Genomic DNA, 27,690 nt, shown 5'->3' on the forward strand with positions numbered 1-27,690 from the left:
TTTTTTTTTTCCTTTTTGTTCCCACTTATGACATTGTCCCTTTCTTGATGTTAATTATTAGTTCTTATTCTCTCTCCTCAAAGGTTTACATATAGCTCTTCGTCCCCGTTCAGACCCAACGGGTTCTTTGTTTTGAATCTTATTATTAATCTTGATTCAAGTCTTCTTAGTTTTAATGTTCGATTTCCTCCTCGTTCATTTATTGGAATCGTGGCTAGCCCAAAATATCTCATGTTCCCCCAAGTTTTACCAGGATGCGTCAGCATGTGTTTCGATGTGGCATAAGTTAGGTCCTTGTTTTGTATTGCCCTGATGTGTTCTAAGATTCTTTTCTTGAGGGGGCACGTTGTGCTGCCTATGTATCTCTTGCCACACTCACATTCTAGGCAATATACTACATGTGTAGTGTTGCATGTGATCTTCTCTTCAATTTTAAAAAGTTTTCCTTGTGGATCCCTGATGTTCTTGATATTCTTCCCAATTTTGCACGCTTTACACACGCTGCATTTGCTGAACCCTTTCTGGTGCTCTTGGAGCCATGCGTCTGGGCGTCTGTTGACGAAGTGGCTGTTCACCAATTTATCCGCTAGGGATGAAGCTTTTCTGTAAGAGATTTGTGGCCATTTGCCCAGTTGTTTTCCAATATCGGGATCTTTGGTTAGGATGCTCCAGTATTTTTTCAGAGATTTTTGTATCTTTGGACTTTCTTTGCTGAATGTCATGACCATTCTTATAGGTTCTTTTGTAGAGATCTCATCCTTTTCGCTCTTCTTCCTTATGAGGGTATCAGATCTTTTTATTGCTCTTGCTTTCATTTCTCCTTGTCTGATATCATTATGTTTATATCCTCTTTTTAGGAAGCGGGTTTTCGTATCTTTGAATTTCAAATTCATCTCATTTTGTTTGGAACAGTTCCTTTTCATTCTGATAAATTCACCATAGGGAATATTTCTCTTGACGCTGTTAGGATGGAAACTTTTCCCATGTAAGATGCTGTTTGTCGCTGTACTTTTACGATGGACAGTCGTTTAAATTTTATCTGCTTCCACATATACTTTAGTGTCCAGAAAAACAACTTCTTTTGAACTTATACTATAGGTGAATTTTAATCCAACATCATTGTTGTTCAAGATGTCAAAATAGATCAAAAACTCCGCCTCTGTGCCATCCCACAATAGGAAAAGATCGTCGATAAATCTCAGCCAAAGAGGTACCTTGGCTGTGTGGCTGTCGTTTTCTTCTCTCCAAGCTATGGTCTTCTCCCACCACCCCATCACTAGATTCGCATAGCTTGGAGAGAAGGAAACTCCCATGGCCGTCCCGCATTTTTGTGAAAAGATTTCCTTATTGAATAGGAAGATATTATTCCTAAGACACATCTCAATCATGTCTAAGATCATGTTACAGTATTTCAATTGGGCGATTGGTTTTTGTTTCAAAAAGTACTTTATCGCCTTCAGTCCAATGTCATGATTAATAGAAGTGTATAATGACACCACATCGATTGTTACTAGCATATAGTTGTGCTGCCATTGGGTGTTCATCAATATTCGTAGGAAGTCTCCCGTATCCTTTATATACGAGGTTAATGAGGTGACCATGGGTGCTAATACACTGTCTACAAATACTGAGACATTCTGATACAATGAATCACAACTGGAAATGATCGGTCTCCCAGGCGGGTTGTCTAGAGTCTTATGCACTTTCGGCAGAAAGTACATGGTAGGCATTACCGGAGTTTCATTTTGCAAGAATTTCATCTCTTGTTCCATCAGTAATCCATCTTCTTTCCATTTTCTTAGTTTCAAACTAAGATCTATGGCTAGATCGCTTAGGGGATTTTTCTTCAATCTCTGATAGTTAGTCAAGTTATTTAGTTGTTTCATAGCCTCCGCTATGTAAGCTGTTTTATCTTGAATAACTATATTTCCCCCCTTGTCGGCAGGTTTTATCTCTATAGTTGTGTTTTTCATTAATTTTTCCAATGCCTTTCTTTCCTGCTGACTTAGATTTTCTTTTGCTTGTCCATGTTTTGTATTGGAGATCTTCTCCAAATCTGACACCACTAGCTCATAGAATGTGTCCATTCGATTTCCTGGGTACAGTATCGGGCAGAATTTGGATTTATCCCTGAATTTGCTTTTTGGATGTGCATCTGTCTTTGTTCCCATTTCTTGCAACATTTGTGTATCCGTTATTGTATCCCCCTCTGCCTCATTCGCTAGTTCATAAGCTGTTCGCAAGCTTTCGATTTCTTGAATCATCATTTGTTGTTGGTTGTCTTCTGTTTGTATCGGTTGTTTTTCTTGTTTGCTGAAAAATTTGTCTAGTTTCAGTTTTCTGACGTACTTGTACAAATCTATCTTTGTCTCTATAGGGTCAAAATGTTTTTCAGGGCAGAAGGTCAATCCTTTGTTTAGTAGGCTTTCCTCCGCTCTTGTCAGGACATGTTTTGACAAATTTATTATCAAGTACGGTTCCGTTTCATCTTCCCCTTCTATTTCCTCACTGTTCGATTGCGTAGGGGGTAGCTTCTTTTTTCTGCCGAGGCTCCTTCTTGTTTTTCGTCTTTTCTTTGTGATGGTTTGTGTTCTCCGCCTCTCCCTCTGTTCGTCCCCCTTCATCTTCCTCTCCCTTTTTTTGGTCTAGATAAACCAGTTGCATCTCTTCTAAAAAAGAAGGGCGTTGATCAGTGCTTTGTTGTCCTTCTCCTTCACTAAAATCTGTATCAGACTCACTGGCCGTCACGTTTAAAGTTGTTTGAATTTGTTTTATATTTCCTTTTATTTGTTGTTTTAATGTCTCGAAGCGTTTGGCGAATGTTAGAATAGTCCCACTTTCATAATCATGCTCGTCCCGTCTAAACTTGCGTTCTTTTCGCTCTGCTACCTCATTCTCATGTTTCTCCAAATTTCTTTCCATTTCTTTTCTAAATTTGTTCGTATTTTCTTCATCATTCATGGAGAGTATTTTTTCTTCCAAATCAGCGATGTCTTTATGTAGTTTTATGACATCTATTTTTGCATGTTTCACTATTATTCGTAGCATATTTTTTGAGCATTGCATATTGTTTTCACCCCACTCTTCTAACATTTCTGGAGAGGTGTCTGGGTGGTTGGGTAGAGTAAAGATTCTCAGACCCCTCGGTATTCTGTCACATTCGATATATTTTTCCAGGGTGATGATTTCCCAGCTTTTTGTTATTTATCTCTTCAGTTTTCTTTCTAATTGTACGAACAGTTGTTTATGGCTTAGATTTCCAGATTCATTTCCTTTCTCCTTTTCTTTGTTCCTTTGTTCCGGTTGTTTCCCTTTCTGGAACATGCGCTCTGCTCTTTCCAAGCGCTTCATGGCTCTCTCTTCCATAATTAACATTCAATTTTTAATATCCCCTTGTTGGTAATTTAAGTTCAAAAAAAGGGATTTATATATGTAATAAACGTGATAATAAGGTTAACAAACAATCTTTTTCAAACTTCAGATAAAGGGGAACTTTTCATGGCTTACTGCTGTCTTATTATATCGTTTTTAAAGTCTGTGAGCTTTTGGCTTGTACAGGGAGCATATGTGGTTAATGTCAATGTCAGCCACTATTTCGTAGTTCTCCCTCTGCTTGCTGCGACCCCCAGTGCCAAGCTTAATTTAAATGTTTAACCCTGCTTCGCACTCACCTCCCTTCCGTGGTGAGCCTCGCGAAGGCGTTTTTTTCTTCCTTTTGCTTGGTAGATAAGCCGGCTCCTGGGTCTGTTTGCTGCTTCGCCGATGTTTCGGATTCTTTTCTCCGTCGGATGGTCCTTCTGTCCTCGCCTATCCCGCGAGGGAGGAGTCCCGTCTTTCAGAACATTCAATCCGCATAGGTTTTAGGCGAACAGTTCGGTCGGGCGCTATTTCTGTTTGCAATTATTTTTCACCAAATTGTCCTTTGAAAAGAAATGCGCTCTCTTTCACAGCCGGTGCGTGCGTCGAGGTCGGACCAGACCTCGTAAGAAATGCTTCACCAAATTTCGCCAGAAATAACACACGCACTCCACGGACCTTGAGGTTAACGATTTATTTCAGTGCCATTACCCCCTTCACCAACGCGTTTCACCCGTCAGGGCTTGTTCACGGTGCAAACTATCAATAGTCCATTGTCTCTTTCTAGGTTATATACATTTTTCCACAGTTACACTTTAGGATGCATTGTGGGATATGTAGTGCTATGTGTATTCACCCAAAATGTGAAGAATTTTTTTTTTTATTACTTGTTTTCTTATTTTTTCTAAGTTGTCCTGTTGTACTTATAATTCACAATGTCCTGTTGGGATCGAGTTTATGTTCATATCAGGTGATTCTATTATTCTCCACTCTGTCATTTTATGCTGTTGTTTGGTATTGTCTCTCCTTTTCGTAATGGTCTCAGTGACCTATATATTTATCAGAGGATAAACAAGTTTCAGTGGATTCATTCTTTTCAAGCTCAGTGCTATTTTATTCTTTTTCCATGTAGAGTTCCCTGGTTTTGACTTTTATTCTTTTTTTTCCTTTTTGTTCCCACTTATGACATTGTCCCTTTCTTGATGTTAATTATTAGTTCTTATTCTCTCTCCTGTGAAACGCGTTGGTGAAGGGGGTAATGGCACTGAAATAAATCGTTAACCTCAAGGTCCGTGGAGTGCGTGTGTTATTTCTGGCGAAATTTGGTGAAGCATATATATATATATATATACATACAGGTATATATACATCTCAGCAACAGTCTTCAAAACCTCCACCACGGCTAAATGGAGAGGTGGACCCCACGGCTTCAGGCAAGGCAATGATTTTATTCTTGCAACCTTTCTGGATGACGCGTTTCAAGCATCAAGTGCTATTGATCACACAACGAGCACCGCGTCAGCTCTACTTTTCATATGCCACCTCCTTCTGTGAGTCACATGACCACAATCATGGATATCGAGAAAATACTATACACAGCATTCTCAATGTTAATGTTTAAAACGTGCATTTTTAACTGTGTCAATACATTATGTAAATATAGTAGATCGTACTGTCTGATTATAAAATGGCAAAATGATAATTTTCAACCGCTTAAATGCTGGTACAAATCAAGTTAACTTTAAAGTGGCCGGTGCAATAAATACTTAAAATGAACAATAGAAACATATATACAATATGTACATCTAAAATGCATTCCTATATTTAAAATCAGGAGTGACCGATGATCATATCTGCTTTAATGCAATCTGCTCGGCTAATTTTGTATTCATTGTACAACGTAACTCTAACATTGTCGAAAGCAATTTCTTATCGTAGAAATTCATAGAACCATTGTAAAGTATGCAACATACTCTATTAATACTATTATTCCATACAATTGTTAATGTTTAGATATATATACATATATATATATATATATATATATATATATATATATATATATATATATATATATATATATACACATACATATATATATATACATACGTATATAGATAATGTTATTCCCACTTTCCATTAGTTCTCCATTGAAGAGGACACATATGGCAACGAAGATGGCTTGAATGAGGTCTTAATTGAAAAAAACAAACGCATATCTTAACACGGAAATAATTTAAGCATGACTTCAATTTCGTGTCCAACCAATAGCTGCATTGTTGCTAGTCAGCCGCAAGTCCGACATCACAAGAACAAATAGAGAAAAAATGTATGTACTTTTTAAAAAATTTTGACAGTTAAGTTCTCTCACAGTCTTGCTACACTACAGAGTCACATAACATTGTACATTGCTTAATTTACAGATGCTAATAAGTCTGAGATGTTATTGTGAAATATTTAAAAATAAAAGACTAATTAAAAAAAAAAATAACAATAGTCTTGGGTACAAAATGACTACACCTTTAAAGGAAACTACTTTTTAACATTATTAAATAAACATGTTTTGATAATAACAACAAAAAAATAATTACCTATCAGGAGGGAATTTCCATAGAACCAATCATGGAAACGCTGATTAATCATTCTGTGTCAGAATATGTATGAGTCATGTGACCTCCCATGATACTTAACTGCAAAATTGCTAAGTGTATCTTTACAATCCACGATAGCCTGCACATTAATGGAATATGTGTGCTTGCGATTTCGGTAGATGTGTGCTGTTGCTGCAGGTGGCACCAACTAAACATGATTGTAGTCAGTCGCTCCTAAAACAGTAGGAAACCTTACTATTTCATAGAAACCTTGCTAAATTTGCTCTCGCCTTTATTGAGGAAAGTAAATATATTGAGGAGTTACTTTCATGATAGCATCAAGTATAGCTGGCTGAACATATGAAAAAGCATGCTGGGAAATACTTGCATCTCAGCTGAAGTGCTCTGAAAGAATCCCGATCCCAACATATGAAGTACTACCAACAATTTAGAATGTGGTGGGATGGCATGGGAGCGAACTGTTGCTGGTTGTAGTCTTGTATTATTAAGGCAACAGTGGTCCCTTACAAATAATAATGCTTAATCAATAAATATAGACAAAGTTGTTGCTATATTTGAAAGCGACATGCCCAGCCGGGCAGAGGTCTTCATATTTACTTTTCAGTCACTGTAAAACATGAATAACACACAATATACAAGACATGGCACAAGCCTGTACCCAGTCAATCACACAAGAAATATCAGGACAGGGAACAATTAAATGGAACAAACAAAAGGGCTTAGGCAAGAGCTTAACGTTCTGTAAACTTGTTAATCGCACAGTTTTGATTATAAAACAGAACAATATTGACACCTTCACACTTTTAAAGGGCAAATAAATCATTCCATGTGTGTAATGTGCTCATAGTTGTCGACGGCGTTTCAATCCGTTTAACACATTCTACGGATCTCATCAGGACATTTAATGTATGCCTAATGGTAAAGCAGCCTCATTTGCCTAAAGGGAGGAAGGGAAGGAAAATACCAAAAGACATCCGTAAGGACAATTCGGAAAGGACGCATGTATACATAGCGTGAATTTTGTGGGCATGCACTCTGTGGGAGGAAGGTTCGAGTGCGACAGGCTGATATCAAGTACTGAACAAAGGATACATAAACACATGCAAGAAAACGAAATTGAGGTTGGTGCATGTGCATGATGTGAAAATTACATTCGGCGCAAGGAGTGAAATAATTACATTCGGCGCAAGTGCTGAGGCTGGTTAAAAAGATTAAAAACGGGGGTGACGACGTGTTCATCCATGCTAGTGAAGATGACATTGGAGAGAGTCAATATCTACAGGAGAAGGCTAAATCTCACCAAGAGGGAAGCCAAGGGGTTCAAGGCTTATTGTGTACCCAATCACAGGAATTTCCTGCAAAAAAACAACAAGTAGGTTACAGTACGTTGCGGGGGAGGTGTCAGATAAGGTGGTGGGTGGGACGGGAAAAGGGAGGCTTAACGCGCGGGCTGTTGCTGTGACCTGTTGGGGTCAGCTTGGATTCGATTCCGGTAACAATGCGCTTGTGTAAGACTGAAGAAAGGCCTGAAAGATCGAATAGGAGTGTCAAAGTGAGACCAGCAGTGAACTAAGATCAGGGGCGACACAGGAGAATTGTCGCAATGGCGCTTACCAAGGTTTGGTCAGTCAAAGAACGTCAGGCGGACCACAATCGGGAATATAGGGACACTCAAGATAGTCCGGTACAATAACCTGGGTGGGGAAGCAAAGGGTTGGCGGGAATTAGATGGTAGACCCGGCAGCCCCAGGGGGGAACCAGCATAGAGCATGGTGGTCGGGCAAAACTTCTTGGTAAGGACTTACCGGTAGTAAGGATGCAGTACTGCTCAATCGCGGGTGCCGGTAGGAGTGGCGAGTCATGCATGGAGTTTATATGTGGGAGGAGAGTGCATTTGATTGGGCAGACGCTCCCATGTGATTATTAGACATAGAAGAGGTGACAAGAGGTAGTGTCGACTGTGTCGGCCATTTTGATTGGGCAGACGCTACCATGTGATTATTAGACATGGAAGAGGTGACAAGAGGTAGTGTCGACTGTGTCAGCCATTTTGAAGGGGTGAATATAGATAGGAGAGAAGGGGAGAAGGAGGGCCACATTTTTAGAACAATTTACAATTTAGCAGATAAGGTCATTAGAACAAAACATTTATAGAAGGCAAACTATCCTACTGCGGAAAATAGACAGCCGTTTGTAACCAGAGAAAGGACATGGAGGAATGCATGAACTCGGGCTAAAATGTTCATATCAAGGTTTTCCAGTCTTCCTGTAGGTTTAATGCTGTGTTGAGACTTTCAGTCTTTAAAATCCATTTCAGCTCCTCCTTATTGAGGATGCGTGTGAGATCCCCTCCTCTCGGGGGAAGTTTCACAGTGGTGATAACTGTCCACCGAATGTCATTTTCTGTGTGTCCCTTCTCAAAAAAGTGATCCACGAGCGGCGCATTCGCTGTCTTGCATCAAATTCTGCTGCGATGTTGCGAGATGCGTAGCCGGATCTTTCGCTTTGTTTGGCCCACATAAATCATTTCACAAGGACAAAAAATTGCATATATCACGTTGCAAGTATTACAATTACTCAGGGATTTTAAGACATTTTTCACATCCTTAAAAACAAACTCCTTTGTCTCTATGGTAAACTCGCACACTATACAATTACTACATTTAATATGTCCTTTCGGGGGGCTAAGGACCAAGGGCCATTCAGTGTGGGGTTGGAGTTCCGGATGGAGGGCAATGCAGCTCGAACCAGGTGGTCTTTCACATTCTTACTTCTTTTAAATGCGAACATAGGTGGGTCTGTGTTGAGTGAGCCCGCATTAGGAATTGGCCAATTCTTCCTGATGGTTTTGCGAACTATGCTAGAAACTGTGGAGAATGTTGTGACGCAGACAAGGCGTTCTGCCACTGGTTTGGCAGTACCACGCTCTCTTTGATGCGTTACGCACTAGGCGGCGGGGAAAGCCTCGGGTAATGAGTTTGGTGGAAAGTGTTTGTGCTTCAGAAAAATAGTCAGTTTTGTGTGAGCAGTTTCTCCTTATTCTGAGGAACTGCGAATAAGGTAGACTGTCCCTCAGGGCCCTGGGGTGACAGCTTTATAGCTGAGCAGAGTGTTGCGCTCAGTTGGTTTGCGAAAAAGCGATGTGAAGAGAGTACCATCTTGATGCTGGATAGTGAGATCGAGGAACTGAATACTGTCTTTGTTGTGTGTCAAGGTGAATGTGAGACCATTGCAGTTTTCATTAAGCCAGTGAAGGAAGGCATTAAGAATTTTTAGGTCTCCTGACCAGATAAGGAAGATACCGTCTATATATCGTTTCCATTCTATAATGCATGTGTGGAACGGGTTGCTAGAGGGAAGAATAGTGTTGCATTCAAGCCAGTCCATATAGAGAACGGCTAGCGTAGGGGCAAAAATAGCCCCCATTGATGTCCCCCGGACCTGCTGATTAAACTGGTCATTGAATGTGAAAAAATTCTTTATACATGTATCCAACATGAACAGGGACTATCTGCAATCAAACATTTCCTTAAGACCAGATCCATTTCTTATTTCCATCACTCACAAATGATTTTATCTATGATAGAGATCTGCCTCAAAAACAACTTTTTCATCTTCGATGAAATACTATATAAGCAGTCACAGGGCACAGCCATGGGAACCTGCTTCGCCCCCAGTTACGCAAATTTATTCATGGGCTTGTGGGAGGAGCAGGTTGACACCAAAATGGCGGAATTTAACAACGTGACCCTCTGGCTGCTTTATATAGATGATATTTTCTTCATATGGTGTGGGGATGAGGCATCTGTGAGAGTCTTTTTTGACAAATTAAACATCAATGTTCTTAACTTAAAGTTTACAGAACATATAAGCAAGGACCGGATGGAATTTTTAGATGTGCTAGTAGAAGTGGAAAACAATCAATTGACAACAAAACTGTTCCGCAAGAGTACAGCAGGCAATAGTATTCTTAGTGCGAATAGCAGTTATCCCCGGAATTTGATATACAGCTTAACATGGAACTTGACAGTGTAACATGGAACTTTGTTTTTAAACGACAATGCTTGACTTCATACTGTATAAATTTCTATTTTCAAACAAAGTTTTAATGGATGTTTTAACGTCTTTTATGGTAAAAAAATTTACCGAAATAAAGATTTTTTTGAATTGAATTGAATTGATATACAGCATCCCTTATGAGGAACTGCTACGTGCTAAAAGAAATTGTAGGACTACGGCCTCTTATAAACAGGAGGAATCTATCATTTGTCAAAGGTTTTTAGATAGAGGGTACAGTAAAAAGACTGTTACTGAAGCTATCTCCAGAGTTGAAATGGAAACACTTAATGAATTATTACATCCGAGAAAGGAGGAAGATGGAACAGCTAATATCAGATTCATCACCACCTTCTCAGGGTAAGCAAGTGAGGTCAGGAAAATATTGAAATAACATTGGCACGTTCTAATGACCGATGAGCACCTCAAACATACTTTAAGCAACAATCCACAGATCACTTTCAAGAAAGGGAGATCTTTGAGGGATGAACTCAGCCATAATCATGTAACTAAAAAAGATAAAGGGGCGGTAGGAGGAACACCAGGTTTTAAACGCTGTAACAATTGCAAAGCGTGTAAGAATAGTACTGACTGTAAAACGTTAACAGTACCCAATACGAAGAGAGAGTTTCTTATCAGAAAGAAACTTACTTGCAATACGCCCTATAGTATTTATGTCTTGATTTGTCCCTGCAATAAATGGTACATCGGCAGCACGAAACATGAGGCCAAGAAACGGGCGTTGGAACACCTGCGGGCAATTCGTAATAACAGACAATACTCGATAGCTCGCCATTTTCATGAAAATCATATACAAGATGAGAAACTTGCGCATATGGTGGTGATTGATTCAGTGTACTTGGGTGTAAGAGGGGGAAACCGGGAGTTGTCTTTGAGAAAGCTGGAGTCCCGATACATTATTGATTTGGATACCCTAGCCCCCAAAGGGTTGAATTTGAGTGAAGAACTAGCCATTCATTTATATGATTAACGAAATTTGATATCAGTTTGTACAGTAGTCTGTGATTTTTATAGATTTTAATCATTTGTCTTTACAGGTGGGTGCACTTCTTCTCTTCCTTTTTTTCAACACCATTGGACCTAATTGATGGATGAACATTATGTCAAGTCCCTATGTAACTGAAGCACTAATGGATATTTAATTTCACAATTGAGCCATGAATGGACATTTTCTGTTCCTTTTTGTATGTTTTCAAAATTGCCCACTGGGGCATTATGCACAGCTATCATACAAGCCATGTGAGATGGAAGATTGGCATGTTATTGGTGCCCACTTGGGCAGTATTGTAATTGGTTTCAGATAACTTTATTGAGAATGCTGGCTCGAACATACATACTGAGAAAGCCAATCAGAACACGTATTACCTCGACGTGCTCTGCAACAATGAATAGTAATGCGGAAGACAAATTACGGCTTAATGGGTGTGCCGTTTATATAAACTCGATTCCGCATTAGTTGGCCAATATAAAAGACGATCAATTATATATTGGCTCAATCTAGGTACAAAAGCAAGTCTGAAAATATGATTTAAATTAAGTTTATCATAATTGTGGCTATGTATTAATTTTTGGCTCAAATTTCCGTTACAACAATAGTGCTACATATTACATGATTTGAAATGTGACATTGGTCTTGCAATATATGTTTTACGATGTTCTACTACATTAGGACATTGGGATTTTTTGGGCATTTCAATATGCCGCCTATGGTGTTTATGTTTTTCACTGGGCTAAGGGGAACCATTGTAATTGACACGTTGTGAAGCACTTTAAAAATTGTAATGTGCATTGCTGTTACGAGCGTGAGCAAGCCGTAAAGGTGAAACGCGTCGTTTTCTACACTTGCCGAATAAACTGAACTGCAAGCAGCCTGGCCTAATATCAGCAGAACTTGTGGCGTTTATATATATATATATATATATATATATTCACTGATACAACCATAGGTTACAGGGATGTTATAGTTAGTTGGACATTTCACTCGTACAAAACCAGAGAAATTCCGCCGTTATAGTTAGTTCAGCTAACTATAACTCGCGCCCCCGCAATGCACTGCTGATGTCACATATTACATCATTTATGACATGGTCAGTGACATCACTGATGACATCTCAATTGACATCACTGATGACGTCATCCAGTGACTGTGTGTTTCTTTAAAGTTTAAATATATATTATATATATATATGCCAAGGTGTATTGTAGAATGATTGGGTGTATAAGTGTCTGGATGGAGGATTTAGTAGGTGCGTGACTGACTGTTTAAGTTAGTGATTACATGTGTCTTACTGACAGTCTGTCTGTTGTTGTATAAGGCGCTGCATGAATTGGTCAGTAGCTACATGAGTGTCTATATGGGTTATTGATTGGTTGCCTGAGTATTTGTATGGGTGCCTGAGTGTGTGTTTGGGTGGGTGGGAGGTGTGTGACTCTGTGCATAGATGTTTGAGTGGTTGGTTCACTGGGTGTATGGGTTCAAGAGTGCATGTGGAAACAGCTGTATGGGTGGGTGAGTATGTATATGGGTGTGTTGGTGAGTGAATGGATGTCTCAGTGGTACATGTCCAAGTAACTACCTATGTAAAAGGCAGTGTATGTGAGAGTTGGAGTATATAAATGACTATACATGAGAGTCAGTAATTGTGAGAGTGGCTGTATGGATGAGTGTGTACTTGTATCAGTGATTGTATATGAGAGTAAGTATGCGTTTTTTTCTGTTTGTATAAGTGATTTGGTGTGTGTATAACTGTATAGGTCAGTAAATGGAAGTGTGATTTATTCTTTGCATGACTGACTAGGTGTGTGAGTAACTCTTGATGAGTGGTGGTGTGTGAGTGTCTGCATAGTGTATGAGTGCATATGATAGTGTTGTATTGATGAGTGACTGCATGTATGAGTGATTGTATGGGTGAATGAGTGGATGTGTGTGTGTGTAGACCTAGGAATCAGTGAGTGCGTATGTAGTCACTGGTATTGGTGTGTCGATGGTTTCCCCGTCTGTATTTTTCCGTGGGTGTATCGTTTATATTAGAGTGTGAGGAGGTGCATCAGATTTTCACGTGGATGATGTCATTAGTGATGTCATCAGTGATGTCACTGACCATGTCATGAATGATGTAATATGTGACGTCATCAGCAGTGCATTGCGGGCGTGACTAATAGTTAGCTGAACTAACTATAACGGCGGAGTTTCTGTGGTTTTGTACTAGTGAAATGGCCAACTAACTATAACGTCTCTGAAACCTATGTTTTTTTCTGTGAATTTCTAAGGTTGTTAAATGCTAATTTCTAACTATAACATGCCTGAAACCTATGGGGTTTTTTCAGTGAATTTCAATGGTTTTTTTAAATGCTAATTTCTAACTATAACATCCCTGAAACCTATGTTTTTTTCAGTGAATTTCAAAGGTTTTTTAAATGCTAATTTCTAACTATAACATAGCAGTCATGTTTGCAGAGTGGTGGAGAAAGGTGATCGTGGCCTCCGAAACACCGCTTAGCAATCCCACTGTGTGGGATTTACTGGAGGTAACAGGAGGAGTAGTTAGCCCCCAACGTCAACTTTGGGGGCCAACTATACCGTTTATTAACACCAGTAAGTCCCACAGAGCAGGAATGCTAACTTCTTATATCAGGCCACGGGGCGCGTTTGCACAGTGGTGAAGGGAGGGGGCGGGGCCTGATGTGACATGTGTGCAAACACGTCCTGTGGCGTGTTTTAAGTTGGGGGATTAAGTCCCCTTGAATCCTGAGGTTCCTGGGGTCCAACTAGCCCACCAGTTATCTCCAGTAAGCGCCACAGCGCTGCGTTGCAGAGAGGTGTAAAAAGGGGCGTGGCCTCAGACCACCTCTCTGCAAAGCAGCCCTATGGCGCTTACTGGAGGTTCCTGATGGGCCGGTTGGCCCCCAGGGACCCTCAGGATTGAAGGGGAATTAATCCCCCAACCTAAAATGCTCCACAGGGCCAGTTTGCACAGTGGTGCAGGGAGGGGGCGGGGTCTGATGTGACAAGTGTGCAAACGCAGGGGACCCCATCCCCGGGGCCGGCCCTTTCCGTTGGGAACCCTGGGGGGATCCCCAATGCCCCCACGGCTTTACCACACGGGAGCTGCTGACATGCATCTCCCCTTGTGGAAAAGCAATCTGCTTTGGATTTTGTAAGCGAGAGCAGGAGACCTGCTCTCACTTCCAAAATACAAACCAGTGATTGCTATGAGAGGGCCAAACAGCAGTGTCCCGAGACACTGCAGGAGCCGGCCCTGGGGGGATGGCGGTCCGCGGGCCATCAAAGGCTCCAGGAGGGGGGCCGCGCAGCCCCCTCCCTTTGTCAAAATAGCCCCGGGGATGCGGTGGTCCCCGGGGCTGGGGGTCCGCTACGGACCCGCAAATTTGATATATAGTGTGCCCCGGGGAGGTGGTGGTCCCCGGGGCATGTGGGGGACTCAACCCCCCACACATTTTTTAAATATTTAAAACTGAGCCCCGGGGTCCCCGAGGCTGCGGGGGTGCCGTGTGCCCCCCACAGTTTATTCTGAAAGCACTGGGAGGTGTTGGTCCAAGGGGCAGCGTGGGGGGATTGGGACCCTTCCACGCATTTGTTTTACAGCCCCGGGGAGGTGGCACTCTCCAGGGCTGCGGGGGGCCACAGTGCCGCCCTCAGACAATAAAATAAGCCCCGGGGAGGCCGCGCTTTGTTTTTAGGTCTCGCTGAGTCAGCGAATGCGCTATCTGCGAGAAATTTAGTAAGGGGATTTCCAAAGTGCTACCAGAGGCTTTTGCTGGCCTCAAGCTTGCATTCACACGTGCAGCCGCCATGTGGGTTTCTGTCAAGGCTCACCAGCAGAGGTGCCATATGGCTTTCCTCTCACGTCATGGGTCATCAGCTTTAAAGATAAGAGAGCTTACTTTCACATTCCTGAAGCCGATAACTTCCTTGTTTTTTTTGTGCTCAAGAAGCTTTCAGTGAGACAGAAAATATTGCAATAGATTATTGTGATCGTAGTAAGTCGTAATTCTTTTTTGTATCAGCCTTATTAGTTAACCCATGCATGCCGATGAATTCAGTAGTCACCTTTCATGCATGCTGAATGTATTGTATAGTCCGCAGTCCTACATTTATTTATTTCACAGTGTCTCTTGCACACATTGTGCACTGATTAGAGGAATACTTTTTTCATTCTACCCTCTACCCCTCTATCCCTCTTCTACCCTTCTGCCCCTCTAAACCTCTTGTACCCCTCTACCCTTCTTGTACCCCTCTACCCATCTTCTACCCCTCGACTACTCTTCTACCCCTCTACCCTTTTTCTACCCCTCTTCTACTCTTCTACACATCTACCCCTTCTACCCCTCTTCTACCCCTTCTACCCCTCTACCCCCATCTCTCTTCTACCCCTCTACTACCTCTGAACCCCTATACTACATCTCTTCTACACCTCTACCCCTCTACCACTCTTCTACCCCTCTTCTACCCCTCTACTACCCCTCTATCCCTCTTCTACCCCTCTTCTACCCCTCTACCCCTTCTACCCCTCTACCCCTCTTCTACCCCTCTACCCTTCTACCACCCTTCTACCTCTGCTACCCCTCTTCTACCCCTTTTCTGCCCCTCTACTGTTCTACCCCTCTACCCTTTTCTATCACTCTTCTACGCCTCTTCTACTCCTCTACCCCTGTACCCCTCTTCTACCCCTCTTCTACTCATCTACCCCTCCTGTACCCTTCTTCTACCCCTCAACCCCTCTAATACCCCTCTACCCCTCTACTACTCCTCTACCCCTCTTCTATCCCTCTATCCCTCTTCTACTCCTCTACCTCTCTACTACCCCTCTACCACTCTTCTACCCCTCTACCCCTCTTCTACCCCTCTACTCTTCTACCCATCTACCCTTTTTCTACCACTCTTCTACCCCTCTTCTACCCCTCTAGCCCTCTAATACCCCTCTACCCCTCTTCTACCCATCTACACCTCTACCCCTCTTCTAAACCTCTAATACCCCTCTACCCCCCACTACCCTACTACCCCTCTACTACCCTTCTACTACCCCTCTTCTACCCCTCTCCCCTCTTCTATCCCTCTACCCCTCTACTATCCCTCAACCCCTCTACTATCCCTCTACTAACCCTCTACTACTTCGCTACCGCTCTTCTACCCCTCTACCCCCTCTCCTACCCCTCTACTACCTCTCTACTCCCCTTCTATCCCTCTACCATCTCTTCTACCCCTCTACTACACCTCTACCCCTCTACTACCCCTCTTCCCCTCTTCAACCCCTCTACTACCCCTCTACCCCTCTTCTACCCCTCTACTACCCCTCTACCCCTCTTCTAGCCCTCTTCTACCCCTATACCCCTCTTCTACCCCTTTACCCTACTACCCCTCTTCTACCCCTCTACCTCTCTACCCCTCTTCTACCCCTTCTACCCCTCTACTACACCTCTACACCTCTACTACCCCTCTACTACCCCTCTACCTCTCTACAACCCCTCTACCCCTCTTGTACCCACCTCTCTACCCCTTTCCTACCCCTCTGTCACTCTTCTACACCTCTATTCTTCTACCCCTCTACTCTTTTTCTACCACTCTTCTACCCCTCTACCCCTCTTCTACTCTTCTTCCCCTCTTCTACCCCTCTACCCTTCTTTTATTCCTCTACCCCTCCTGTACCCCACAACCCCTCTTCTACCACTCATCACCTCTACCCCTCTACCACTCCTCTTCTACCCCTCTTCTCCTCTTCTACCCCTCTATCCCTCTTCTACCCCTCTACATCTCTACTCACCCTCTACCCCTCTTCTACCCCTCTACCAATCTACATCTCTGCCCCTCTTCTACCCCTCTACTACCCTTCTACCCTACTATCCCTCTACTTCCCCTCTACCCCGCTTCTACCACTCTTCTACCCCTCAACCCCGCTACTACCCCTCTACCACCATTCTACCCCTCTACTACCCCGCTACCTCTCTACTACCCCTCTACCCCTTCTACCCCTCTACCCCTTTTCTACACCTCTATCCCTCTTCTACACCTCTACCCCTCTTGTACCCCTCTACCCCTCTACTCTTCAACCCCTCTACTCCTCTTCCCTTTTTCTACCACTCTTCTACCCCTCTTCTACCCCCTTCTACCCCTCTTCCATCCCTCTTCTACCCCTCTACCCATCTACCCTACTACCCCTCAACTACTCATCTACCCCTCGTCTACCCGTCTTCTACCCCTCTACCACTCTTTTACCCTTCTACCCCTCTACCCCTCTTCTACCCCTCTACCCCTCTTCTACCCCTCTTTTACCCCTCAACCCCTCTACTACCCCTCTACCTCTCTACTACCCCTCTTCTACCCTTCTACCCCTCGACTACCCCTTTACCAATCTTCTACACCTCTACCCCTCTTCTACCCCTGTACCCCTCTATCCCTCTTCTACACCTCTACCCCTCTTGTACTCTTCTTCCCCACTTCTACCCCTCTACCCTTCTTCTACTCCTCTACCCCTCCTGTATCCCACAACCCCTCTTCTACCCCTCAACCCCTCTACCCCTCTACCACCCCTCTTCTACCCCTCTTCTCCTCCTCTACCCCTCTATCCCTCTTCTACCCCTCTACTTCCCTACTTCCCCTCTACCCCTCTTCTACCCCTCTACCAATCTACATCTCTGCCCCTCTTCTACCCCTCTACTACCCCTCTACCATACTACCCCTCTACTTCCCCTCTACCCCTCTTCTACCACTTTTCTACCCCTCAACCCCGCTACTACCCCTGTTCTACCCTTCTACCCCTCTACCCCTTTTCTACACCTCTATCCCTCTTCTACACCTCTACCCCTCCTGTACCCCTCTACCCCTCTTCTACCCCTTTTTGATCCCTCAACCCTTCTACTACCCCTCTACTACCCCTCTACCCCTCTTCTACCCCTGTACCCCTCTATCCCTCTTCTACACCTCTACCCCTCTTGTACTTTCTTCCCCCTTCTACGCCTTTACCCTTCTTCTACTCCTCTACCCTCCTGTACTCCACAACCCCTCTTATACCCATCTACCCCTCTACCACCACCCCTCTTATACCCCTCTTCTCCTCTTCTACCCCTCTATCCCTCTTCAACCCCTCTACCTCTCTACTCCCCCTCTACCCCTCTTCTACCCCTCTACCAATCTACATCTCTGCCCCTCTTCTACCCCTCTACTACCTCTCTACTCCCCTTCTATCCCTCTACCATCTTCTACCCCTCTACTACACCTCTACCCCTCTACTACCCCTCTTCCCCTCTTCAACCCCTCTACTACCCCTCTACCCCTCTTCTACCCCTCTACTACCCCTCTATCCCTCTTCTAGCCCTCTTTTACCCCTATACCCCTCTTCTACCCCTTTACCCTACTACCCCTCTACTACCCCTCTACCTCTCTACCCAACTTCTACCCCTCTACTACACCTCTACACCTCTACTACCCCTCTACCTCTTTACTACCCCTCTACCCCTCTTTTACTCCTCTAGCCCTCTTCTACCCCTCTTCTACCCTTCTACCCCTCTACCCCTTTTCTACCCCTCTATCACTCTTCTACTCTTCTTCTCCTCTTCTACACCTCTACCCTTCTTCTACTCCTCTACCCCTCCTGTACCCCACAACCCCTCCTGTACCCCACAGCCCCTCTTCTACCACTCAACCCCTCTACCACCCCTCTTCTACCCCTCTTCTCCTCTTCTACCCCTCTTCTACCACTCTTCTACCCCTCAACCCTGCAACTACCACTCTACCACCATTCTACCCCTCTACTACCCGCTACATCTCTACAACCCTCTACTCCTTCTACCCCTCTACCCCTTTCCTACACATCTATCCCTCTTCTACACCTCTACCCCTCTTGTACCCCTCTACCCCTCTTCTTCCCCTCTACTCTTCAACCCCTCTACTCCTCTTCCCTTTGTCTACCACTCTTCTACCCCTCTTCTACCCCCTTCTACCCCTCTTCTATCCCTCTTCTACCCCTCTTCTACCCCTTTACACCTCTACCCCTCTTCTACCCCTCTACCCTACTACCCCTCAACTACCCCTCTACCTCTCTACTACCCCTCTTCTACCCTTCTACCCCTCTATCCCTATACTACCCCTCTACTAATCTTCTACCCCTCTACCCCTCTTCTACCCCTGTACCCCTCTATCCCTCTTCTACACCTCTACCCCTCTTGTACTCTTCTTCCCCTCTTCTACCCCTCTACCCTTCTTCTACTCCTCTACCCCTCCTGTACCCCACAACCCCTCTTCTACCCTCAACCCCTCTACCCCTCTACCACCCCTCTTCTACCCCTCTTCTCCTCTTCTACCCCTCTATCCCTCTTCTACCCCTCTACTTCCCTACTTCCCCATTACCCCTCTTCTACCCCTCTACCAATCTACATCTCTGCCCCTCTTCTACCCCTCTACTACCCCTCTACCGTACTACCCCTCTACTTCCCCTCTACCCCTCTTCTACCACTCTTCTACCCCTCAACCCCACTACTACCCCTGTTCTACCCTTCTACCCCTCTACCCCTTTTCTACACCTCTATCCCTCTTCTACACCTCTACCCCTCTTGTACCCCTCTACCCCTCTTCTACCCCTTTTTTATCCCTCAACCCCTCTACTACCCCTCTACTACCCCCTCTACCCCTCTTCTACCCCTGTACCCCTCTATCCCTCTACTACACCTCTACCCCTCTTGTACTCTTCTTTCCCTCTTCTACCCCTCTACCCTTCTTCTACTCCTCTACCCCTCCTGTACTCCACAACCCCTCTTCTACCCCTCTACCCCTCTACCACCCCTCTTCTACCCCTCTTCTCCTCTTCTACCCCTCTATCCATCTTCTACCCCTCTACCTCTCTACTCCCCCTCTACCCCTCTTCTACCCCTCTGCCAATCTACATCTCTGCCCCTCTTCTACCCCTCTACTACCCCTCTACCGTACTACCCTTCTACTTCCCCTCTATCCCTCTTCTACAACTCTTCTTCCCCTCAACCCCGCTACTACCCCTCTACTACCATTCTACCCCTCTACTACTCCTCTACTACCCCGCTACCTCTCTACTACCCATCTACCCTCTTCTACCCCTCTTCTACCCCTGTTCTACCCTTCTACCTCTTCTACCCCTCTACTCTTCAACCCCTCTACTCCTCTTCACTTTTTCTACCACTCTTCTACCCCTCTCCCCCTCTTCTACCCTTTCTACCCCTCTGCTATCCCTCTTCTGCCCCTCTACACCTATACTCCTCCTCTACCCCTCTACCCTATTACCCCTCAACTATCCCTCTACCCCTCGTCTACCCCTCTTCTACCCCTCTACCCCTCTTCTACCATTCTACCCCTCTTCTACCCCTCTTCTACCCCTCTTTTACCCCGCAACCCCTCTACTACCCCTCTACCACCCCTCTACCTCGCTACTACCCCTCTTCTACCCTTCTACCCCTCTATCCCTCTACTACCCCTCTAACAATCGTCTACCCCTCTATCCCTCTTCTACCCCTGTACCCCTCTATCCCTCTTCTACACCTCTACCCCTCTTGTACCCCTCTACCCCTCTTGTACCCCTCTACCCTTCTACTCTTCTACCCCTCTACCTCTCTACTGCCCCTTTACCTCTCTACTACCCCTCTTCTACCCCTCTACCCCTCTTCTACCCCTGTTCTACCCTTCTACCCCTCTACCTCTTTTCTACACCTCTACCCTCGATCCCTCTTCTGCCCCTCTACCCCTCTTCTACCCCTCTACCCCTCTTGTACCGCTCTACCCCTCTTCTACCCCTCTACTGTTCTACCCCTCTACCACTCTTCCCTTTTTCTATCACTCTTCTACACCTCTACCCCTCTTCTACCCCTCTACCCCTTTTCTACCCCTCTTTTACCCCTCAACCCCTCTAACCCTCTACCACCCTTCTACTACCGATCAACCTCTCTACTACCCCTCTACCCCTCTTCTACCCCTCTACCCTTCTTCTACCCCTCTACCCTTCTATTACCGCTCTACTACCCCTCTACCCCTCTACTACCCTTCTACCTCTCTACTACCCCTCTACCCCTCATCTACCCTTCTACCCCTCAACCCCTTTTCTACCCCCTTTATCCATCTTCTACCCCTCTTAGGAAAGTGCCTCTATAAATAATGGACCAAAGTAAGATACAGTGTGTATAGAGACCCCAGGCCCCAGAGGTTTGGCAGAGTCTATAGATAGATATAACCTTACTCTCTAAAGTGGTAGCTTGGCCGAGCAGTAAGGCAGTATCAGAGGACAGTGTAAAGCATTTGTTGTACACACTCAGTCAGCAAATGGTCTCACACATTCAAGAACTGAACTCTAGGCCAATTGTTTTGTATCAAAAGATATAGTTGTTTTTTTTTAGAACCAACAAGGTATCAAAATATACTTTCTCAGGATGAGTTACTTTAGTTAAATACTTTTCAAATAGGCAATAGACTTTTTGTATGCAATAGTTACAGTTTGTTGCAATAGACAACACAATTTCAAACACAATGCAACATTGAGCTCAATGGGAATTTTCAGTTAAACGCAATTAGTTAGTCTGTAGATTACTTTCCTAACCACAGGACTGGAACCTGGATTCAGTCCCTGGACATGAGCTGTAAAAGGTTAAGTAAAAGCGTTTTGGTTACAGTAGTGATTTTTAAGGAATATTATTGTATTTTATAAGTTGACAGAAACTTTTTCCGTTGAAATTACCTATGTTATCCTATGGTAGGAAATTCAATTTGCAGGTAAAGTATGTTCATGTTACTTTTGTAATCCAGTGCTGGACTCCTAGGTACAGCACTGTGACCTCTATCTAAAACAGGCAAGCAATTATGTTTTTATCGTTGGCTTGATTTTTAGAGAATATTTATAAGTTTAAAAAATTGACAGAAACGCAGGCAATGATATCCTATGGAAGGAAATTCAAGTTACTGGTAAGTAAGATTAGAATTACTTTTCAGGGTCAGGACTGGGCTCAAAGATGCAGCACTGAGCTCTCCTGATAACAGGTGGGTAAATCGGAATTCGCAGTTCGACTGATTTTAGATGAATATTTTAAAGTTCAAAAACTCCACATTTGGAAGAATTTCCAAGTGAAACCAGTCAATGTTAGCCTATGGGAGAAAAGTGAGTTATCGGCTTTTAGGTAAGTACTCGACTGGCAGAGTTAAGGTTCTGGGCATAGACTCAGGGGTCTCCCAGGGTTAGGTAGGTACAGTTGGTACACCCTCAGCAGCACAGGGGCAGCCGGGTGCAGAGGTAGTTAGGCCCAAGGTTATCCAATGAGAGGTAGGGGGCCTTTGGTTGTTGGCTGCTGGCTAGCAGGCCACGCGGCTGTGAGAGCTGGGCTCCTGGTCACTTGCTCGGGGCAAATGGAGAAGTAGGATAGGACAAAAGTTGCACTGCCAGGGGCACTCAGGCGGCTGGGTGCAGGGTGCTTTAGAGCCGTCGGGCGCGCAATGTTATTCAATGGAGATCTTGAAAAGGGAACAAAGGCTGTAGGCTCAGGGACGGAGGATCTTCTGGAGCGACCAACACTTCGAGGGGTAAGTTGGGATCTTGGAGGATAGGTAGGCACCCCAGAGTTGGGCACAGGAGGCCAGGGGGCCTTGGGTGCAGGGGTGCCTTTGAAGCTTCCCCCTGCCCATCCTGGGGGAGGAGACCGAGCACCTCGCCCAGGAGAGCAGGGGCATCTCCACCCAGGGGTCCAGCAACATGTCTGCTGTGTGGCAGCCTAGGCAGCCTCTCAGACAAGACGTGAATTGTAGGTTAGGTTTCAGGGTGCATCTCTAAGATGCCCTCTGTAGTGCATTTTACATTAAATCCCACACTGGCATCAGTGTGGGATTAATGTGCTGAGAAGTTTGATATCAAACTTGTCAGTCTTCAGTGTAGCCATTATGGTGCTGTGGAGTTCATAATGACAACCTCCCAGCACCATATACTCTTAATGATGCCCCTACAGTGCCGAGGAATGGCACTGGGTACTGTAGGGGCACAGGGCTCCTGCACCTGTGCCCACACCACTGGCATAGGGCACCCAGCTAGAGGGATGACTGATGTATGCCAGGGCAGTGGGTTTGTAGGCAAGGCACACAGGGATGTGTCACATGAAAGTGTGATGCCCTGCACTCCTGAACTGTTAATATAGTTTTTTATCTAGTGCTCTTACTTAATCCGCTCTGTTTTAAACGTGGTGCTGCCACTCCAAATGACTGGCTCCTGTCAGTTCAAAATTACCCAAACAAACAGTGTACTGCTCGAGAGTAGCGCACTTGTCACCTGCCCCGAGGGTGCTCCTTAGAAAAATATTTGTTAACACTATACAATTTTATATACCATACAGTGATGCCTTAATCGATAAATCAAATAATTGATGAACAATAAACACAATTCAATCAACAAATGAAACGTGTTGTGCTTCTTCATCCAGACGTTTTCTTTATACGTATTCTTCTGTTCTATACAATGAACAACATTACATCATGTTTTCATTTGTTTCACAGCATGTTGTATTTTCTGTCCCAATGCATTTCGGTATATTGATACCTTCTTCAGGGGAATACTGTAATTAAACCAACAGAAACCAAATATATATCTGTAAACATGAATCTTAACATCTATAGGGATACAGTAAACCTCCACCATGTATTTACTCCAGTGTGTGAGTGATTTTGTTAAAAAACTGAATCAAACTAAGATTATCCAAATGCGTGCTTCTTCCGTCACAGTAGTGTTGCTGCGTGCTACCTTAACCCTTAGCGTTCATCAATCAAATACCTTAAACTGACCTGTATGCTGTGGTACTCCTAAAAACAAACTTAAGTACAGGTGTCAACTCCTTGCATCTTACGGTGTGGTTATGCAATGTTTCATCACAGTTCCTCCATCTCTATCCTACCTGAGCTTCCTTTTGCAATCCTCTTCTGATAAAAAAAATCGCGTTACTGGACCATAAAGTTTCACTGCCCCAAATACTGTAAACGCAAAATATGTGGTATCAGTACTGCCTGCGAGCCTCCTTGTGCACTACTACAATCAAGACCATCTGCCATCCTACCTGAGTTTCACTTTGCGTGTCGCCCTTCACTATGGTAACGGAACCGATCTTCTATGTTAGTGTTCCACCCTGCCCTCACTCGGCACTGCAATACAATAACAAAACGCTTAATCCATGGACACAGGGATGTGTGCCATGTCGACTCTTTGTTTATTGCTGCACCAGGACACTCAGTCTGCAAAGGTAGTGTGTGGGTGTCAGGGTGCAGAGCCCCTGAGGGTGGCACAATAAGTGCTGCAGCCCTTAGGGGTCTTCTCTGGTCACAATGCCTTGGGTACTTAGGGTACCATTTACCAGGGGCTGACATGTGGCCAGAGATGCCAACACAGCTTTAGGGAAGGAACACAGGCCCTGGGCACCTGATTGGCAGGAGCACAGGGCACACTCAGTCAAAGCACATCAACAATTCAGCAAAAAGTGGGGGCATACCATGCAAGAAAGATGATACTTTCTCACACCTTCCACCCTGCTTGTACCCCTCTACCCCTCTTGTACCCCTCTACCCCTCTTCTACCCCTCTACCCCTCTACTCTTCTACCCCTCTACCCTTTTTCTACCACTCTTCTACCCCTCTTCTACCCCTTTACCCCTCTTCCACTCTTCTACCCCTCTTCTACCCCACGTCTACCCTCTTCTACCCCTCTACCCATCTTGTACCCCTCTACACCTCTTCTACCCCTCAACCCCTCTAATATCCTTCTACCCCTCTACTACCCCTCTTGTACCCCTCTACCCTTCTTATGCCCCTCTACCCCTCTACTACCCCTCTACTACCCCCTACCCCTCTTCTACCCCTCTACCCACCTACACCTCGCCCCCTCTTCTACCCCTCTACTACCCCTCTACCCTACTTCCCCTCTACTACTTTTATACCTCTCACTACCCCTCTACCCCTCTCCCCTCTTCTACCCCTGTTCTACCCTTCTACCCCTCTACCCTTTTCTACACCTCTACCCCCATGTCCCTCTTCTACCCCTCTTCCCCTCTTGTACCCCTCTACCCATCTTCTACTCATCTACCCCTCTTCTACTCCTCTACCCCTCTTCTTCCCCTCTACCCCTCTTCTACCCCTCTTTTACCCCGCATCCGCTCTACTACCCCTCTACTACCTCTCTTCTACCCTTCTACCCCTCTATCCTTCTACTACCCCTCTACCAATCTTCTACCCCTCTATCCCTCTTGTACACCTCTACCTCTCTTGTACCCCTCTACCCCTCTTGTACACCTCTACCCTTCTACTCTTCTACCCCTCTTCTACCCCTCTACCTCTCTACTGCCCCTCTACCTCTCTACTACCCCTCTTCTACCCCTCTACCCCTCTTCTACCCCTGTTCAACCCTTCTACCCCTCTACCTCTTTTCTACACTTCTACACCTCTACCCCTCTTCTACCCTCTCTACCCCTCTTCTATCCCTCTACTACCCCTCTACCCATCTACACCTCTACCCCTCTTCTACCTTCTACCCCTTTTCTACCCCTCTTTTACATCTCAACCCCTCTAACCCTCTACCATGCTTCTACTACCCATCTACCTCTCTAATACCCCTCTTCTACCCCTCTACCCTTCTTCTACCCCTCTACCCTTCTACTACCCCTCTACTACCCCTCTACCCCTCTACTACCCTTCTACCTCTCTACTACCCCTCTACCCCTCTTCTACCCTTCTACCCCTCAACCCCTTTTCTACCCCCTTTATCCATCTTCTACCCCTCTTAGGAAAGTGCCTCTATAAATAATGGACCAATGTAAGGTACAGTGTGTATAGAGACCCCAGTCCCCAGAGGTTTGGCAGAGTCTATAGATCGATATAACCTTACTCTCTAAAGTGGTAGCTTGGTCGAGCAGTAAGGCAGTATCAGAGGACAGTGTAAAGCATTTGTTGTACACACTCAGTCAGCAAATGGTCTCACACACTCAAGAACTGAACTCTAGGCCAATTGTTTTGTATCAAAAGATATAGTTGTTTTATTTTAGAACCAACAAGGTATCAAAATATACTTTCTCAGGATGAGTTACTTTATTTAAATACTTTTCAAATAGGCAATAGACTTTTTGTATGCAATAGTTACAGTTTGTTGCAATAGACAACACAATTTCAAACACAATGCAACATTGAGCTCAATGGGAATTTTCAATTAAACGCAATTAGTTACTCTGTTGATTACTTTCCTAACCACAGGACTGAATCCTAGATTCAGTCCCGGGACATGAGCTGTAAAAGGTTAAGTAAAAGCGTTTTGGTTACAGTAGTGATTTTTAAGGAATATTATTGTATTTTATAAGTTGACAGAAACTTTTTCAGTTGAAATTACCTATGTTATCCTATGGTAGGAAATTCAATTTGCAGGTAAAGTATGTTCACGTTTCTTTTGTAATCCAGTGCTGGACTCCTAGGTACAGCACTGGGACCTCTATCTAAAAAAGGCAAGCAATTACGTTTTTATCGTTGGCTTGATTTTTAGAGAATATTTATAAGTTTCAAAAATCGACAGAAAAGCAGGCAATGATATCCTATGGAAGGAAATTCAAGTTACTGGTAAGTACGATTAGAATTACTTTTCAGGGTCAGGACTGGGCTCAAAGATGCAGCACTGAGGTCTCTCCTGATAACAGGTGAGTAAATCGGAATTCGCAGTTCGACTGATTTTAGATGAATATTTTAAAGTTCAAAAACTCCACACTTGGAAGAATTTCCAAGTGAAACCAGTCAATGTTAGCCTATGGGAGAAAAGTGAGTTATCGGCTTTTAGGTAAGTACTCGACTGACAGAGTTAAGGTTCTGGGCATAGACTCGGGGGTCTCCCAGGGTAAGGTAGGTACAGTTGGTACACCCTCAGCGGCACAGGGGCAGCCGGGTGCAGAGGTAGTTAGGCCCAAGGTTATCCAATGAGAGGTAGGGGGCCTTTGGTTGTTGGCTGCTGGCTAGCAGGCCACGTGGCTGTGAGAGCTGGGCTCCTGGTCACTTGCTCGGGGCAAATGGGGAAGTAGTATAGGAGAAAAGTTGCACTGCCAGGGGCACTCAGGCGGCTGGGTGCAGGGTGCTTTTGAGCCGTCGGGCGCTCAATGTTATTCAATGGAGATCTTGAAAAGGGAACAAAGGCTGTAGGCTCAGGGACGGAGGATCTTCTGGAGCGACCAACACTTCGAGGGGTAAGTTGGGATCTTGGAGGATAGGTAGGCTCCCCAGAGTTGGGCACAGGAGGCCGGGGGGCCTTGGGTGCAGGGGTGTCTTTGGATATCAGAAAATCTTACCCTCTTCTGATCGCAGTTGGAGGCGTCCCTGGTTCTGAGTCTGTAAGCGTCGTCTGGGTCTGGGAAGAGAGTACCATCTTGATGCTGGATAGTGAGATCGAGGAACTGAATACTGTCTTTGTTGTGTGTCAAGGTGAATGTGAGACCATTGCAGTTTTCATTAAGCCAGTGAAGGAAGGCATTAAGAATTTTTAGGTCTCCTGACCAGATAAGGAAGATACCGTCTATATATCGTTTCCATTCTATAATGCATGTGTGGAACGGGTTGCTAGAGGGAAGAATAGTGTTGCATTCAAGCCAGTCCATATAGAGAACGGCTAGCGTAGGGGCAAAA

Source organism: Lissotriton helveticus, chromosome 3_1, assembly GCF_964261635.1.
Source record: "Lissotriton helveticus chromosome 3_1, aLisHel1.1, whole genome shotgun sequence".
Classification (NCBI taxonomy): Eukaryota; Metazoa; Chordata; class Amphibia; order Caudata; family Salamandridae; genus Lissotriton; species Lissotriton helveticus.